Source organism: Salmo salar, chromosome 29, assembly GCF_965601325.2.
Source record: "Salmo salar chromosome 29, fSalSal1, whole genome shotgun sequence".
Taxonomy (NCBI): Eukaryota; Metazoa; Chordata; class Actinopteri; order Salmoniformes; family Salmonidae; genus Salmo; species Salmo salar.
The window spans coordinates 16796978-16816665 of record NC_138319.1 but is presented as its reverse complement, the minus strand read 5'-3'; the positions used below and the strand labels follow the sequence as shown (position 1 = coordinate 16816665).

At 42.6% G+C, this 19688-nt stretch overlaps 1 protein-coding gene across 3 annotated transcripts in view; it reads right to left on the bottom strand.

Moving 5' to 3' along the window:
- The window catches only part of ralylb (RALY RNA binding protein like b), a 149730-nt gene that overhangs the window by 92863 nt on the left and 37179 nt on the right, over positions 1-19688 (bottom strand). The window lies entirely within an intron of this gene.

Sequence of the window (19688 nt, the reverse complement as noted above, 5' to 3'; positions counted from 1 at the left end):
TTTTTTTGTGACGTCAAAATGTCTCCTGAAATGAAGTATGAGTTCTGAATGCCGCCCTCACAACCATTTTAAGTGAACTTGTCATGGCCCTTACATAACATTGTAGCATTGTCAGTTATAAAGATATCATCGGGTTGCACAGAGTCCTTGTGTCAACAGGAATAGGCTTGCAATACACAGATTTGGGCTGAACAGCACTTCATTCAATGCTTCTCGATGTGACAGCCCTGCACCTAGAGCGCAAAACACCATGCTTGTCACTGCTATACGAAGTTCACTAATCTCCTTCAAGGCTGTCTTCAGCATCTCAATGGAATTTCTCAGACTAGCATTCATCGCACTGATTGAGACATTTTACTAGGGAAAAAGGGGATACCTAGTCAGTTGCAGAACTGGCTGCATTCAACCGAAATGTGTCTTCCGTATTTAATCGACATCCACGTCATCGGCGCCCGGGGAGCAGTTGTTGTAAAGGTTTGCACAACCAATAATGTGAGTAAAATGACACCTGTTGTGATATAGGGGACCACATAAGCATTTACCCCGTGGCAAACAAGCAAACTGCAGCCACCGTTGTTAATGTCTAAAAGAGTACCATGCTGTATAATTGAATTGACCTTGGAATACAATAACAGAATTAAGTGCAATATTCAGTAACAGAGAAAACAATCAATGATCGTCCTGGTCTCTTGCTTCAGTGTCCCTGAGACAGGAGACCAAATACCTGAATAATGGGTCCAATTCTCAGTAAATAGGATTAGTTACCATGGTAACACAGATACTGACTGACGCACGCACACACGCACACATGCACTGTTGCATTGTTGTGAGGTCCCAGAAATGTAGGTTTTCATTCATTTTCCACCAAGGTGACTTACCAGCTGAAATTTTCCCATTTTCCTCAAAGCTCAGACAAACACAATGTGTGGTCTGTGGTCTGATAAAACATCTCTATCTCCCAGAATTTGCACAACGCTACACATTTCACTCTCCTCTCAGTTTATGTATTTCCTTAATTATAACTTATAGCTACATTTCAGTACACTAATTGACTAATACTTCACCCTTTGTAAGGTTTCATGATCTGTTTATAAACAGGTAAAATGGCATTATTTCCAACCTGAATCTCATGGCTAAACATGCATATTTCCCACCATTTGACACGCGTGACTATTTCTAACCTTCAATAAGATGCAATGTGCCCAAGTGAAATACTACCAATAAAACTGTCCCTGACCATTGAGTGAAGTTTCTCTCCAAAACTAGCTTGTTTTGTACCTGGCCGAGGGAGGAAGCTGTTCAGTCAGCCGCTAAATAGAGAGCAGCCATGTGATTTACAGGGGAGAGATTCTCTGTCAGTCGTCCATTACACCTGAGACTGAGATCACTCTAGTGTGGCTGTTCAGCAGCCCACTCAGGAACATAAACACCACTCCTTCATGGCTTTCTCTGACTTGCGATAGTACAGTATATGCGTAAGCCATTACACACTCCATCTACACTTCAAAATCATCTACTGTCCTGTGAGTGTTAAATCTAAAGTATCATAGAATGGAGACAATCAAAGGAAATATGGTTAATCCAAGAAGAAAACCTTTCTGCAATGTGTGTGTGTTTGTGTGTGTGTACTATAATATATGTAATATATACGGTAATTGTAGGTATTATCAACAGTAAAAATCTCTGAAACGTTTAACTTTAGTATACTGTAAATTATAGTGCATTGTATGAAAAATGCAGTATTTCAAATGGTATTGTAATTATACCCCACAGAATACAGTACCGTACCATATCTTTGGAGCACCAAAAACCTTTTGACCATTAATTAGTGGGTGCATGGTATTGTTGTTTCTGGCTCATTAACCCGTTTTTAGGCGTGTCTTGGAAGAGGCTATATTTGTTGCACCCGTGAGTAAGAATGTTGTATCAATTTGACTCATATGTGGTTATAATGCCCCAACAATTGAATGGTCATAAACAGTCAAATTATGTTTTTCATGAAAATGTATGATATTTGTAGGAAACTAGATCAAAGTATGATGACCAAAGTATAAAAAATGACTGTTGCTTCTACGTTGATAAAGTTTGATCATTTAGTTGCTGGTCCCCTCCCCCATGTCTAACACTTGGATTCGGGACTATTAAGAGGGTAGGTTGACATCCCCTTCATCCTAACTCTCATTTTAATACTCCAATTGTAACATCATATTCACTTACCTAATTTAAATAAGTACCGCCTTGTAACCAACATCGGAGAAGGCGTGTTTGCAGAGGGGTGTGGTTTATATATCTCCATAGATACTCTACATTGCAAATATATCCTGAACAAAAATATAAAAGCATCATGTAAAGTGTTGATCCATGTTTCATGAGCTGAAATAAAAGATCCCAGAAATGTTCCATATGCACAAAAAGCTTATTTCTCTCAAATGTGTTTATATCCCTGTTAGTGAGCATTTCTCCATTGACAAGATAACACCTTTGACAGTGCTGTCAGTCAAGGCAAGCTCATGAATATAAGCTTGTTTGCTTTTGTCACATTTTTTGCATTTCTATCCAAAACAAATATTATGGGAGATATTTTAGTCTCTTGGAAGGCTATTTTACATGGAAATCAGAATGACTGTTCGGGAAATTTAAAATGTGTAGGGGACAGATTGGAGGGACAGCAAGGCTTAAACCTCAAATGGTTGAGCATTTTGCCATGTCCTTTTGATCTGTTTTGCCCAGTTTGGATTCCTTTGTTAAGGCCTCTAAAAGTGCAAGTGACATAAAACATAAAAATGCTTGCAACAATCCCTTGTAATTACAGTAAAATACTGTGAAATACAAACTCCCTCCCTTAATGAATTTCATTCATTCATCCATTCATTCCAATTATGGTAGCATTTACTTTTTTAAATGTATAATTCAGTAAATTTTACTGTATTGTACTGTGTGTCATTACACAGTACTTCCATTGATAAAGTATTTATAATGCAGTTGGCATATTTTACTTGCCACCACGCTGCCTGTAAATTACTGTCAAATTCACAGCAACCCCTGTAATCCTTAAGAGTTTATGCGTGGGGATCATTTACCCATATTTAACCCCTGTCTTTGGCACTGCTTACAAGTATACTTCCATAATTTTTTTAAACTAGTACCGGACTATCTTCAGACGAGTCTTGTGAGGCTTGTGGAGAGCAAAACATGTATGTGTTTTTGAGAGTCTCACCTTTCCATAGCGGGGTCATATTAGTTTGTAGCCCAAACTGTTCGGACTCTACAGACAGAAGTTTGCAGATCGTCGGGTACCTACTTCAGAAGAGTCCCGTGACGGGGGGGTCGTAAAACAAAATGGAGAACACCATCGTGATTGTCTCATCTTTCCATAGAGTGGCCGTATTAGTTTTGTAGGCCAAACTGCTCAGGCATTTTCGTGAGAAGACCAATTTTCGGAATGTCTCATGGTCTGACAAACATCGCTGTAGCTCGGCAACCTTCCACCCCAGATGCGGAAGGCCACCATTAGCGTATGTGGTGGACTGAGATGCAGCCCATGCAAAAAACCCCAGATATCTCTAGTTTAAATAGTCAGATTTTATGGGTATTTCTTTATTATGCTAAGTACATTTCCGCGGGGGAGCGGACATCGACTCTAGGTTAAAGTATGTGTTTGACTTGTTTCTAAGCTTGATTACACTGCTGTGAGTTACCTTCTCTTATAGCCTTGATATTTATTGGCAAGCAATAAAATAATGCTGGTGCAGGTACACACACACGCACACTCATTTTTTATGACTTTACTGTCATGATGAGCATCGAACAGTAATTTAGGCCGGCAACTCTGACACCCAAATGGACGTTGTGGACAGGGAATTAACAAAGTCCACAAATAAGCGTTGAACCGTTAGATTGCCTCTCAATCTCCGATAAATCACACGTGGGTAATCACATGTGCCCTCTTCCTCACCACGGCCTCCTCATCACTGTTAGAGTTCCGGTCTTTTTTTCAGCACGGGCCTCTTAATAGATTTTATCTCCACTGTTCCTGTTGCTGTTTACTTTATTTACAACCTGCATTAAACTGTCCAACCACTTGAGTGACATTGCAATGAAGAGAACATTAGATAACAACTTGGACGTCAAACATGGCGCAAACTGATTATGTATGGGAAATACTAAATGCTGTGGGAATAGGTACAGCAAAAGTTCTAACAATGACCTAAGCCATTTCAGTGACTAGCCCACTATGCAATGTCCTAGTTCCCTGTTCCCAATATCCCCTGGTCATAAGCCTAACAGAAATACTCTCCAACTAATTTCTCTGCCTCTGAAATAAGGCCATAATGATATTGGTTCTCCAAGAGTTGACTGAAATTCATAACCTTCACCAGCATAACAGACTGATGCAAAGTAAAAGCCTCACAGGATGAGAGAGTTGGATGACAGACTTCGCAGGGCAAGTGCTAGGACTGGCAGTGTAATGGATTGTACCAAGGTAGAGAAGGTTCTCAAAAGGGAACCGTTTGAGTTTTGAAGAGGTCTGCCTGTGGGTTCATTAAGCTATTCTCCAGAATTGACTTCTGTGTAATTTACAACTCTGCCACTGCTCATTTTCCCCTCTGCCACAGTCGCCCTACTCTGACTGTTGCCAAGGCAGCCTGTCATAGTGACAATCAGCCTGAAAAAGCTCAGTCAAACACTCACCTGTTTTTCCCACTGTGACTGGACACTGTGCACAACACCGCATCAAGATCCCTCGATACAGTAAATTACTTCACTCTATTAGTGTAATGAGTATAGACTGCCGATAATACATTGTCTCTTGCCTTCCTCATTCTACAGCAATGGGCCTAAAATAACTCAAGGACCATGACATGCAATATGCAAAAGGTCTTTCTCTCTATAACCCTCACTCAAAGATATGCAATTGCTTTAGGTTCGGTTTATTCATTGCCTTCTGTGGAATGTGGGACAACATGTCACTATTGTCGGCTGCGATGTCCATGTTGTAGCTAATGTTCAGTGTATGAATTCCGTAACATGACATTACTAAGACTGAGAACACCATTCTTCTTCCAACACGGAACTAAAACCCTTCCCTGCAGGAGTATTCTCCTCACCTTGAACAAAGGTGTGGTGTGGGACAAGGGGAGGAAAGGGAGCTACAGGAGTGTGTGTTTGGGAGCATTGCAAATACCAAATGGATAACTGTGGAACTCGAAATTGCCTGAACGGAATCACTTGTCCATGATGGACAGGGAAACACTTTTGCAGTGACTGGATTTAATTGCTTTCCAACGTACGGTCGAGCTACACATTATTTACACCAATCTCTCTGAACACAAAGAAGTGCTAATAAAAAAAAGATCAATCCCTGTCTGGTCGCAGTTCCACTTGATTGGTAAGGCTGGCACGTTCACTCTAAAAAATGCTGGGTTAAAAACAACCCAGTGCTGGGTAAACAGTGGGTTATTTTTGACCCAGCCAGTTGGGACACCCGTGAGAGTAAATGTTATTCCGGTTAATCTGTTCTGTTGTATTGTCCATACACTATATGTTACAGTTGAACACTGACACTTTTGTAGCTTAATGACACTTGCAGAAGGTGAGTTTCTCAAGTGATTACGTATATCCCAAAGTTGGGATAGTTATTGGTTTTAGAATATTTAAACAATAATGTAAATGATTGCGTATTAAAATACATAATGTGTAAAATATTGTAGGGGCATTTTAATTTGCAGTGTACTAACATAATATGATGAATAGGAATTACATTTACTGTCACGGATGGCCAAAAATACCTATCTGAAAGGCACGCCCCCATTAGGTCACCACTTCTAAAGACTGATCTGCTGGGTCAACCTACTGTAGCATGAAAGTGAATAAAAACCCAACTGATGGTTAAATTAACCCATGTTTCTTAATTCAAAGAATTGGGCTATTGGGGGCGTGGCTTTCAGAAAGTTATTTTCGGTCATTCATGTTCATCATGATAAGTTGGTACGCTGAAAATAAAAATGTTCCTTCTGTTTTTGCACATTAATTATCTTTATATAAAATTCATGACACTATTATAACATATTGGTAACTATCCCAACATTAGGACATGCATAGGCACTTAAGAAACTCATACTCTTGCGTAAGCCTTATTAAAGCTACAAACGTGTTAGTGCTGAATCTTAACATGTGCTGACAATACAACAGAACTGGATTTACATTTACTCTCAGAGGTGGCCAAAAATAACTATCTGAAAGCCACACACCTACTAAGTCACGCCTCCGGTCTTCTGATCTGCCCTGTTGGATCATAGCTTAATAAACCAGCAACAACAACCCAACTTCAAGAAAAAAATGGGTTGTTTGTGACCCAACTGGCTGAGTCAAAATAACCCAACGTGTGTTCTGTCCAATATTTACCCAAATTGCGTTGTTTTTAACCCAGCATAGGTGTCATTTATCAGAATTTGAAACCAACTTCTTCGTAAAAGATGGACATGCAAATCTCCTCAATAGAAGGGAAAATGGAAGAAAAACCCTCTGCATTGGAGACAGACGTTGGGATGAGTGATGATAATGCTTGTAGTCAGCTCAGGGTTTGCTCATGTGTGAAGTCAACAGGTTCCCCTTCTGATGACTTAACCTGAAGATCTCACCTCTCTGTCTACCCCCACTTATTTGACCCCTGTGTATTGCCTCAGGTGATTGGTCAAATCCGTGGGCTCCAGGCCAATCCATTATCTACTGCAAACATGCCTTGGTCTGCAAAACGCTTGCCCCCAGCTTACCCTTGGACATTGGACATATGTCTAGCTACTACCTCGCTTGGAATATACCAGTGTGAGACAGATGGTATCAACATTGTCAGCCTGTAACGGCAGTGTGAATGTCACCGAGTTCAGTATCTATTTGAATCGATCTGCAGATATGCGATCTGAGGTACAGCAGAGATGTATCAATTTGATTCAAAGGTACCACCAAACATCTATCAGTTTGTCGGGTCAAAGCAGGCAATCATACACACATGCTTAAGGTTGGTAATGCAGTGACTGAGTCTTAGCTGTTTTGGGTGTACTTGATTTCAAGGGATGCTCTTCTTCCCTCGTTAGAATCTATGTCATGATTGGAACTCTTAGTACCAGGTGCAACTGAAAGTGCTTTAATTGGGAAGAAATTAGCATTAGCTTATGTTGCACTCTACAGGGGAAGTAAAACAGTGTCTCAACTCTTCATTAGTACAGATAATCGCCAGTCCAAATATTATTAGTGGCTCCTTCAACAAGCAAAGTTTTGAATATATAATATACAGAGTACATTTTGGTTATCAAAGGTATGCTTCTATCAGAACTGATACCATGTGATGGTGAAACATTCTTTGGCACCGATGAGTGGGGTTTAAGGACAATTAGCATTTGAGGGAACACATTCTTGTTTCATCAATAACACTTTTTGAAAGATATTCACTCAAAAGTATTGGCGGTTGTCTGAGACATATTTGCTTGGTGGAAATCAAAACATTTGACTACAAAGAGTCTGAAAGTGCTCTGAAAGAGCTGTAAGTGCTGAAATGCCTGTCTTTATCAGCATGATGACAGTCCATTTTGTGTCTCTCAAGGCTTGCCTGAGACAGCCTGAGTCTGATTAGAAGGAGGAAGAAATGGAAATCATTTGCAAATGGACAAAAATACTCAGACAAACACAAAAGGCAACATTCCCAACTGAGTTAGTGACCAGAAGTGACCATCTCCCAGAACTGGGAATTGTGCCGCTATTTTCAAATACTGACCCTTTAAGTTTTATGTGTTTCTGCAGTGTACCATTATAAAAATATCCAACTACTGTACATTATCTCTACTCTGTATTAGATTCTCCTTCTCTGTTCTCCAATGGTGCTATGTTGACAGCATGTGAAACATCAGTAGTCTTGACTTGACCCATGAGTAAGGAATCTCCTCATCCACCAGACCACCACCCACTTTCCTTCACTGCAGTACTCCTCTCATCTCTGACACCACAGTGATGCCATGTTGGTAGTTCTGCGTCTCAACCTCTTTTTTTTCTACAGTGCATATTTCTCATGCAGAAGTAATGCACGATGAGGTAGACAGGGAGCGCACACAGACCTGCTTCTGATTTTCCCTCCCCTGTTCTCACTCAGAAAAACACAGCTGTGAAGTAGCTCTGAGGTATGTATATGTGTGCGTGTGTGTGTTGTGTGTGTCTGTCTATGTGTGTGTGTGTGCGCAAGTGTGCGTGCATGTTGTGCACGCATGTGTGTGTATGTCATAACGATGCCTCAAACTATTTGCTTTCCACAGTATGTGCATATACAGTAGAGAACTATCTACTAAGACTAGCCACACAATTCAGTTTGATTTGATGCGTACCTCTGCTACAAACTCAAGGTTAGATTCTTGTAGAATTACTGAACCTCTCTGGCCCTCGAGCTCATCTGCATACTACTGCGTTCCCCTGCCATTTTTCTGCCTCGCCATGCTTTTCTCATGATCGACATATATCCATAGCACAGACAGAAGAGCTTGTCAATTTGCATCTTTTTTATTGGCTTGTAATTTCATCATTAACATATTGTACTCTGTTAAAGGTTGATGCAAGGTGCACTCTTAGAAAAGAAGGTGCTATCTAGAACCTAAAATGGTTATTTTGGCTGTCACATAGGGAAAGCCTTTGAAGAACCCTTTTTGGTTCCAGGTAGAACCCTTGTGGTTCCAGGTAGAACCTTTTGGGGTTCCATGTAGAACCTTTTCCACTGAGGGTTTTACATGGAATCCAAAAAGGTTCTACCTGGAGAAATTTAGAGGCTTCCATCATGCATAGCTTATTCTGGACCATAGTCCAACCCCCCCCCCCCCCAATTTAGGAATACCCTGATAAGAAAGTGTGCAGTTTGTCAAAAAGTACATTAGTTACAGTATCATGTTACTCTGTATTATGCATAAAAGGGCTTGTATAATCCTTTGTGTAACATCAATTCAAGATACCCAATATCAACTTCAAAGAATCTCCCAGAATTCAATGACAGCTTTAATCTTCTCTGGGACTCACTGAATTTCTCCAGTTCTGTTTTAAGGACGACAGGACATACCCACCAGCTGTGTTTTGCTGGGACAGACGTCCTTCTCGGTGCCATTGAAGTGTGTTTGGAGTGAGGCTGATAAAACAGAGAAGACTAATTGAGACAGAGACTGCCCCTAGCCTGCATTCTTTGCCCTTCCGTTGGCTGAAGACACTTTGGTAATTACAGCTGCCAGAACACACCAATCAGTCGAACGATTGTGCAATCACAGGTTAAGTGCTGCCATTAAGGGAGATTCTAGGATATCTAGCTGTCATTAACGCCCCTGCAATATCTTATATTCATAGTCATAATTGAACACTTTGGCTACATCATGTTGTCCAGACACGAGGATGACCCCATGAATTGTCTAGGACAATCTTAATCTCATCTTTACTGTAACTATGTACCTGCAGTTTTTTCCATATTTTTCTTTGAGACTGATTTCTTGCAAAAAGTCCACAGTTTCTTACACTGTACCTGGTGAATCAATATCCTTCCCCCTTTCCGCTGTAAAAAGACTGGTTATTTTTCTTTCCTAGCTTGCTTTGTTCTATTTGGGGAGGACTGATGTTTTTGTCTTTTGGAGCCCTGCAGTGAGGTTACAGAGATGAACAAGAAGCTTAACTGACAACTGCATGTTGATGGATCTGTCTGTCAGACAGGCTTAGGTCCTTTCCCTGAGATCATGTGATCTATTAGAAGTCTGAGAAAACACATCAACAATCAACAATTTGACTAACAGCATGTCCGAAAACCATATCGCTGCCGACTCTAATTTTCACTGTTTATTTGAGTTCAATCACTTGATCCCCTATAAGCTTAATGTGTAGGCTAACTACTGAATGTTAGAACATTGGGCAATTCAAATGAAATGCAGATAAAGGGATAACCACCCATATACCAGTTTTAGGTTTGGGGAGGAAGGTGTAACATGTATTCTCCTCTGGGCTAGAAGGAGTTGTCCAACCAGAGCCTTGTTGTCAAATAATTCATGCGAGACATGCAAGTCCTCCAGGTGGGGAAGTCAGACAAAGAAATCGATTCCACCCAATCATTTACCAGTCTGAACCGGAACAAACACATTAACTCTCTATGAACCAAGATGCCATATTTTGACTCCAAGGAGAGTGCTCTGTCAAAACGCAGTCAATTCTAAGAAAGGGAACATTGTAGATACCTATCCCTGTAGGTAGATACATATCCCCATTGCTGGCTGAATGGTTCAACTTAAAACATGCTTCAGGCTGAGAAGTAAATTGTCTCCGAGAGGTAAATTATATGTTCAACTGCATTATTTAATTGGGTGCCAGTGCATGGTGTCTATATTAAGCATGGTTCACGCCCTCACCCTCTCCTGGCAGAATCCTCATTACTCCCATTCATAGCACTTTCCTTTAATTGCACAGTGTTTGTAATGGAGAAAGCCCAAATAAAGGGTCCTCCATATTTGATGGCTCCTCCATCCACTGTGTATGAATCTTTCAGCAGAGGTGCACTTGATGTCTGCAGCCCATTGAATTATTCAAGTCTGGGGAAGCACTCCATAAGAGGAATGACGAAGAGGCAAAATCAGATAGGGTTAATGAGAGATACCGTCACGCTAAGTATGTCTCTCCATATTAGCCACAGTCTTTCTCTCTTTCTTCTTCCTATCTTTTTTCTTCATCTCCTTTCTGGTGGTATTCTGGAAAAATTGCCCTTTATGCCCCACTGTTTTCTTAACCTTCTACTGCACATCATTGCCTTCAGGCAAGAGAAAACCTTTTTGCCCCTGACATCCGCCCATATAAATAATAAAAAAAATGCTACACATGACAATATGTGATGACATGTCTGTAAACAATCCAATGAGGTGCAGAAGTTGGTATGATGTATAAATTGGGGGAGGGACATTATTTCAGGAAGCAGAGTGACCCGAGCGAATGGTGTGAGAAAAGGGTAAGATACATTTCATTCTTTTGCATTTTTAAATAGATAACTTCACAATAAAACACTTGTCTAGGAACCACTAAATAAGCATTTTTGATAGATTGTTTTATATATTTTTTATATATATATATATATATATATATATATATAAAAAATATATAAAACAATCTATCAAAAATGCTTATTTAGTCAAAACAGCAAAACAGCAAAACAAAAAATATATATATATATATATATATATATATATATATATATATATATTTTTTATTTTTTTTTGCCTTGGGGAATTGTTTTGCTGTTAGGCTACTTTTTTGGTTGCCTTGGGGCAACGATGTCCAGTTAGGCTACTTTTCAGGGTAATATCATGCTCAATGAAAGACATGCCATTTGATGTAAAATGATGGCCTTGGTCAATGTTTTGAGCCTAATCGAGCAGTAGGGATCATACCCTCTGATAGTGAGGACAGTGAGCTTGAGGACAGTGACAGCGAGGAAGAATGGACCCCAGAATCAGGTTTGAGAGGCAATGAAATACTAGTTTATGCCCAACTTGCATTTTCTTACAAAAAGAGTGCTTGTTTCTACTATGTTTCACTTAATAAATGTTCTGAAAATATCGGATTTTCCTTTGTGTTTTAGGACCCTTATGGCACCACGTTGCCCTGAGGCAACCAAAAATAATCTGTTTGTGAAGGGTAAAAGTTATTTTTTAAATTACTGATGCATTATCAGAAAACCTTCCGGAAAATAGGATGGCATATTTTTTTCAATTAAAAACCTAAATGTGTGCAGTAGAGGGTCTGTAGCCCTGAATGACTGGTCTAATTGCCTACTAATTTAGTGGACAGACCAATGACTCAGAGCTGTGATTAGTGGGTAAACATACAAGACAGAGAGAAGGTTCTGGATGTAGCCATGCAGAGCCCAGGGGACACCTCCATGGGTCCCCAGAGCTGCTAGATGGTCATTGCTGTTTCATTGAGGGTAGTGGCTTGCTTTATTACTCCGGATTTGTTCATCTTTTACTGAAGAGTGAGTCTATCACTGCACACTGCAAGGCCACATATATCAGTGGAATATATCACAGGCTGAGATTAACTGTCTGAATACACAAACTTTGTCACGCCCTGACCTTAGAGAGCCGTTTTATTTCTCTATTTGGTTAGGTCAGGGTGTGATTTGGGTGGGAATTCTAGTTTTTCTATTTCTTTGTTTGCCAGGTATGGATCCCAATCAGAGGCAGCTGTCTATCGTTGTCTCTGATTGGGGATCATACTTAGGCAGACTTTTTCCCACCTTCGTTTGTGAGATCTTGTTTTTGAAAAGTTGATGTGTAGGCTGCAGAACTTTAAGTTCGTTTTGTATTTTGTTGTTTTGTCGGTGTTCATTTTAAATAAAAGTAAAATGTTCGCCTACCACGCTGCACCTTGGTCCAATCTTTACGACGAACGTAACAGAAGATCCCACCACCAAAGGACCAAGGAGTGTGGCCAGAAGGAGCAGGGATCCTGGGCCCGGGAGAAAAGGGAGTGGAGGACATCATGGACATGGGAGGAGGTTATGGCAGGGGACAAGACCCTGCCATGGAAGCAGGTGGAGGCAGCGAAGGAGGATCAACGACGACTCCGGGGTTCGAAACCAGGACGCAAGTCCTAAAAGACAGCCCAAATTTTGTTTTTGGGGGGGGGGGGCACACGGAGTGGTCGGCAGAGCCGAGGGGTGAACCAGAGCCAGTCAGGGAGTCGAGTGAGGAACTCGATGAAAGATTCCGGAGAGAGGTGTTGGCGTTGAGAGCGCTGCAGAGCGGGCGTGCTGAGGAGCGTGACACCAGTCGGTGTCATATGCACCAGTTTCACGCATCTGGCCTCCAGTGCGCCTCCCCAGTCCGGTATGTCCTGTGTCTCCTCCACGCACTCGTCCTGAGGTGTGTGTCACCGTTCCGGTACAATGTGTGCTGGTTCTACGCACCGTGTCTCCAGTGCGCCTCCACAGCCCAGTGCGTCCTGTGCCAGCCCCCCGCACTTGCCGTGCGAAGGTGGTCATCTGTTCAGGACGCGTTGTGCCAGCTCTACGCTCCAGACCTCCAGTACGCTTCCTCGGTCCCGGATATCCTGCGCCGGCTCTACGCACTGTGTCGCCAGTGCGCCTTCACAGCCCAGTGCGTCCTGTGCCAGCGTCCCGCACTTGCCGGGCTAAAGTGAGCATCCACTCAGGACGGGTTGTGCCAGCTCTACGCTCCAGACCTCCAGTGCGCCTCCACGGCCCACTATATCCTGTGCCAGCTCCGCGCACCCGGCCTCCAGTGCGTCTCCCCAGCCCGGTACGACCTGTGCCTGCTCCACGCACCCGGCCTCCAGTGCGTCTCCCCAGCCTGGTACGCCCTGTGCTGGCTCCACGCACCTGGCCTCCAGTGCGCCTCCGCAGTACAAAGCCTCCAGTGATGATCCATGGCCCGAAGCCTCCAGTGATGATCCATGGCCCGGAGCCTCCAGTGATGATCCATGGCCCGGAGCCTCCAGTGATGATCCATGGCCCGGAGCCTCCTGTGATGATCCATGGCCCGGAGCCTCCTGTGATGATCCATGGCCCGGAGCCTCCAGTGATGATCCATGGCCCGGAGCCTCCAGTGATGATCCATGGCCCGGAGCCTCCAGTGATGATCCATGGACCGGAGCCTCCAGTGATGATCCATGGACCGGAGCCTCCAGTGATGATCCATGGACCGGAGCCTCCTGTGATGATCCATGGACCGGAGCCTCCTGTGATGATCCATGGACCGGAGCCTCCTGTTTTGATCCATGGCCCGGAGCCTCCAGCGACGGTCTGCAGTCCAGAGCCTACAGCAACGGTCTGCGGTCCGGAGCCTCCAGCGACGGTTGGCGGTCCGGAGCAACCAGCGACGGTCGGCAGTCTGGTGCCTCCAGTGACGGCTCCCAGTCCGGAGCCTCCAGCGGGGTTCCCAGTCTGGAACCTTCTGTGGCAATCTATGGTCCGGAGTCCCCGGCGACGATCTACGGTCCAGAGTCCCCGGCGATGACCTACGGTCCGGAGTCTCCGGCGCCGACCTACGATCTGGAGTCTCCGGTGACGACCCACGGTCCAGAGTTTCCGGTGACGATCCACGGTCCAGTTTCTCCGGCGACGAACCACGGTCCGGAGCTTCCGGCGATGATCCCCGCACCAGAGTCGCCACCGAAGATCGCGGATCCGCGAGTGGAGCGGGGTCTACGTCCCGCACCGGAGCCACCACCGAGGCTAGATGCCCACCCGGACCCTCCCCTATAGAGTCAGGTTTTGCGGCCGGAGTCCGCACCTTTGGGGGAGGGGGGTACTGTCACGCCCTGACCTAAGAGAGCCTTTTTATTTCTCTATTTGGTTAGGTCAGGGTGTGATTTGGGTGGGCATTCTAGTTTTTCTATTTCTTTGTTTGCCAGGTATGGTTCCCAATCAGAGGCAGCTGTCTATCGTTGTCTCTTTTTGGGGATCATACTTAGGCAGCCCTTTCCCCACCTTAGTTTATGGGATCTTGTTTTTGTATAGTTGCTGTGTAGCCTACAGAACTTTACGTTCGTTTTGTATTTTGTTGTTTTGTCGGTGTTCATTTTAAATAAAAGTAAAATGTTCGCCTACCACGCTGCACCTTGGTCCAATCTTTATGACGGATGTAACAAACTCACTGTGTGTGGACACAAGCTGAATAAGTATAGAACAGTGGAGGCTCCTCAGAGGAGGACCATTTTACTCAGTGAATTTCATATATTTTTTTCCCGATAAACTGGTTTGAGTCTTCTATGGTAGAAACTGACCCAAAGAGAGGCTTGGGAAACAGAACAAAACGGGATGGACCTACAGTAACTTTTTCTAAAAGAAACTCTCATTTTAGTTGCAAAATGCAACGTTTAGCAACTGTTTGGACTAATGATTACAACCAAGATCAGCTAGATGGAAGCAAGAGCGTGTCACCATCAGTCATCTTGATTACTCCAATTTGTCCTCTCGACCTGTGCACCTACGTTATAAGCTTTCATTTGTAGGCTGGGTTATAGCAACCTCATGATGGCTATAGTTCAAATTCGAGTATCATGGAATAGCCTAAACCTATCAATGTCACCGATCCCTCTTGAACTTTCATTGTGCACACCTGGTCCCTATTCCCACTGATTGTATTTGTATATATGTGCCCTCTGTTCACCATGGTGCTGTTGATTATTGTTACTATGTCCGTTGGTGCGTGTGAGTACCTGTGCTGTGTGTTACACCGTAATTTGGGGCGTAATAAAAAACCCTATTATGCATTCCTGCCGCCTGTCTCCTGAATCATTTATACCAGCGTGACAGAATAATCGACCATTGAGGGAGACAGCGGGAATGGCCCGTCTGACGACGCTGCGACTGGTCCGTCCGGCGCCACCGAAACTTCGGCAGCTGCAACTGGGTCGTCCGACGACGCCACAACGGGTCTGTCTGACGACGCAACTTCATCAGCCACAACTGGCCCGTCCGATGCCGCCACAACCGGTCCGTCCGACGCCACTGCTACTGGTCCATCCGACGCCGCCGCACCTTCGGCAGCGGCAACTGGCCAGTCCGACGATGACGACGCAACTTCAGCAGCTGCATCGGGTCCTGATCGACCTGCACTGCATTCCTGTGATCGTCCTCGAGACTGGTGTTGTTGTGCTGCTGGTGCAGCGCGTCACGGGGGGGGGGTACTGTCACGGATCCCTCTGGAACTTTCATTGTGCACACCTGGCCCCTATTCCCACTGATTGTATTTGTATATATGTGCCCTTTGTTCACCATGGTCCTGTCGATTATTGTTACAATGTCCTTTGGTGCATGTGAGTACCTGTGCTGTGTGTTTTGGGCTTTCGTACCGTTGTGGATTGCGCAGATGATTACAGGTCTCGTCCCGTGTGACAATCATTGTGCACTAGTGTTATTTATTCAAGGTACTCCTCTCTCTTTTGTTTGGGTTTCAACCCTGTGTTTTTGTTACGTGTTTGTTTGGTCTTCGTCCCCGTGGCTTTACACGGCACGCTGAAATTTGGAGCATAATAAAAACAAATATTACGCATTCCTGCGCCTGTCTCCCGAATCATTTATACCAGCTTGACAATCGATGTTAGAATGAGTTGGGTGAATGGAATATGAATGACAGTCATCGAATATGTTGTATTAGAAATAAGTCCTCCCTAATCTTAAATGGCACCGACCACCACTGGTATAGAAAGTAGGTGCACTCTCACTACTTACACACTCATGCACGCAGGCATGCACCCATGCACGCACACACACACACAGTAATTGGGAGCTGTGTGTAGGCTTTGGTAAGTGATGGCGACAGAGAGAACAAAGACACCAATTATATTCAATTCATCACTCTATCCTTATTCTTGCATGTGAATAGTCAATGGTCTGCTTCTGGAAATACATACACAGCAATAGTTGCCTTAGTGCTTCATGCCTTGTAGACTAAAACAGATTATCATAAGAAATGCACACACACCCATGCACACACGCATGTGCTCATGCACGCACAGTCTTCAAAGTATAACTTTAAAAATGTGGCCAGTTTGACAGTGCAATCTCTCTTCCTTGTGTGTACTTTGAGGATTGTTGAAACATGTATCTTCCTGTCTTCCTCTCCACAGAGAGATAAAAAAAACACATTGGCATTGCAGCAGCCCTTTATGTATCTCCCTGTAGTTAATTACCTGAATAGATCATATGCAAAAGACACAAGTCATAAAGCCAAAAGTTGAGGAGTTCTTTATTAATTATCAATGTTTGCTTTTTGATACTTACAGTTGTAGTAGAACTACTACACTGTAACGAAAAACTGCTATTCATAGGGTAATTTGAGGTATTATCAATAGTAAAACAAAAAGGTATCTGAAACGTTTTACAGCAGTATATTGTAAATGACAGTAAAATGTGTTGCTTTACAGGGTCAGCCATAGTAGTACGGCACCCCTGGAGCAAATTAGGGTTAAGTGCCTTGCTCAAGGGTACATCGGCAGATTTTTCACCTTGTTGGTTACTAGCGTAACTCTCTAACCACTAGGTTACCTGCCGCCCTAAAATTGTTAGATTTCGATTGGTACTGTAATTCCACTCCACAGAATACTAAAGCAATTGTACACAAGTGCGTGTACTAAACTACTTTTTTAGCACGGCTGTGCTGCAGTCCGCCAAGTACCATAGATCAGCACAGCCGTGCTAAAAAAATAGTTTGGCACAATCTAAAGTGTAAAATTGCTCTTCTACAACGGGTTACCATATAATAAAAAACATTATTTTGATAAATGTATTCATAGGCTACTATGTCACCCCACTGTGAAAATATAGGCCTAGTCCCGACACAAATCTATGGTTGCTAGCCAAGCCGTCTGGTCGTTCATTCTATCGGTTAGGTTGCCAGATACACGACCCACGTGTTTGTTCCAAATGTTCCGTTGCCATGCTGGCTGGCAACACTCTTATCCCTTACTTGCTAGCTAGCCAACTATGGCTAACACGTTCATGTCAAACAGTGCAGCCAGAATAACAGCAAAGTAGCTGCATTTGCGTTTGTTTAAGCTGTTTTCTAGTGCCATTTATTTGGATACATCCATGACAATGAGCTAATGATGCGCGATTTCGCCTGGCGTAGAACATGTGCCCTCTCGTCAGGACACTGTTCTGTTCAAAGGAGCTAGCCAATCTATTAAATACAGAATTTGACTAGCAATCGAGCTGCCTGTAAATTACTGTCAAATTCATGGTAACCCCTTTACAGTGTAGTTAAAGATAAGGAACATTTTAACTTTGGGTGCTTTGAAAAACATCAAATCTTTGTAGACGAGTCAATTTCATTCCCCACTTCTGAAAAAAAACAATGCATGTGAAGGAATGCAAAAATCAGATGTCAAAGAAAGTGTCTCATCATTGGTTCAATTTGATTTTATTTTGTGATTGTGTCTCACAAAGGTGTTTGTGATGAAGTTGACATACAAAAAATTGCTTGTGTGCATTCTGAAGTTGGAATTACTAACAGCAGGGACCCCACTACTTTCAGAGAGCATAACTATGCTTCACATGCCATGTTATACTGATTTCAGAAGTACATTGCTTCATACTTTTAGATGTCTTGATTCGTTCCCTATTAATAAAATAAAACTAGTCTAGCAGCTATAATCGTGACATGCTTTATCACTATATGGAATTGGGCAATCTTTTCACTTAACAAGACTAATTATAATTTTCAACATGACTAATTTAATTGAACATAAATTGCTGTGCAACTCCTCAGGCATAAAAGCACATTTATATTTAAACCAAATTCTACTACGGTATGTCTTCTCCTTTGAATCACAGCACAGGAAACTGCTTTTTTATGCCAATGAATTACATTAGGGAGAAACTACACATATGTAAACTTAATGTCAAATTGACCTCCTAAAATAATCCCCCATTATCTGGTCATCAAGAAACCATTCAAAATCTAATCCTAATAAAAGTAGCCTCACTACAGTCTATGAGCTGAATTCAACCAAGTCCACCAGCAATCTCAGTCCAAATGTCAGCCTGGCTGTTTTGGAGGTCAGACTTGATAAAGCAGCATAGTATTCAAACCATTTCCTAGTCCTGTTGCTTTAGTGACAGGAGCGTCTTGGAGGGGTGAGCTAAAGCCAGGCGATAACACTAAACGTGAGCAGGAATGTTCCCACTTCTGCATTCACCCTTCAACACAAAAATCATAACACCCTGCCACACTTACACCTCACCATTTGTACTGCATAGAAACTGAAACATGATCGACAGTAACGTTATTTCATGTCAGTAGGATCCGTAATGTGAATGACACTTAAAAACAGTGTTAATGTGCCTAATGCTTGACAAGAGTACATTGACACCGTATATGTTCCAAACAAATAGACCATTTAGGGGACAGTCTTTAATGCTTGAAATGGAGGCCCCCTCTCGCCTCTTCATTTTGCCATCCACCATGTTTATAATTTATCAGAAGTTCATATCATCAAATGTGACCCTGTGAATTGCTGCTGTAATACAGTGTCTAACAAGACTCCAGTGATAAGTCTGAGAGGCAGACAGTTACCAAGATAAGGTAAACACCAAGAATAAAGAAAACAAATGAAGTAAGTGACATATTTAGTGCTTCTTGGTATTGCTCTAGGAACTTGTCAACACGTTTTGCCTTATCTGCTGTGATTGAATTAAAGTCATCAAGATGAATGAGTTAAAGCAATAGAACATGTTAGCACTTTAATTAACTTTATTAACCTGACCACTGCACGGGGCAAAACCCAGTTATACACACGTTGAACATTGCAAGTAAAAGAATAGTAGTTGTTGTGGGTTTAAAAGTGAAGAGTTTCGTTACAAAACGCAAAATTTCCATTTTCAGAAATGTTAGTAAATTAGCTTTTATTGATTACTACAGAATTTATCATGGCATGGGGTTGTTCAATGACAGACAAGTATTTTTTTTTTAATCTATCACTTGATGGTTTCATTTCAGTGGGACAAACAATCATGTTTCGTTGCAAACTCTCAGAGGAATAAGTAGTACTGCTATGTTTTACACATTCCATTCTATCTAAACAATGGATATATAGCGTTTTGCAACAAAACCCATTTTAATACACATCTAAAATGTATGAATACAAAATCTGAGAACAGTAATATTTAA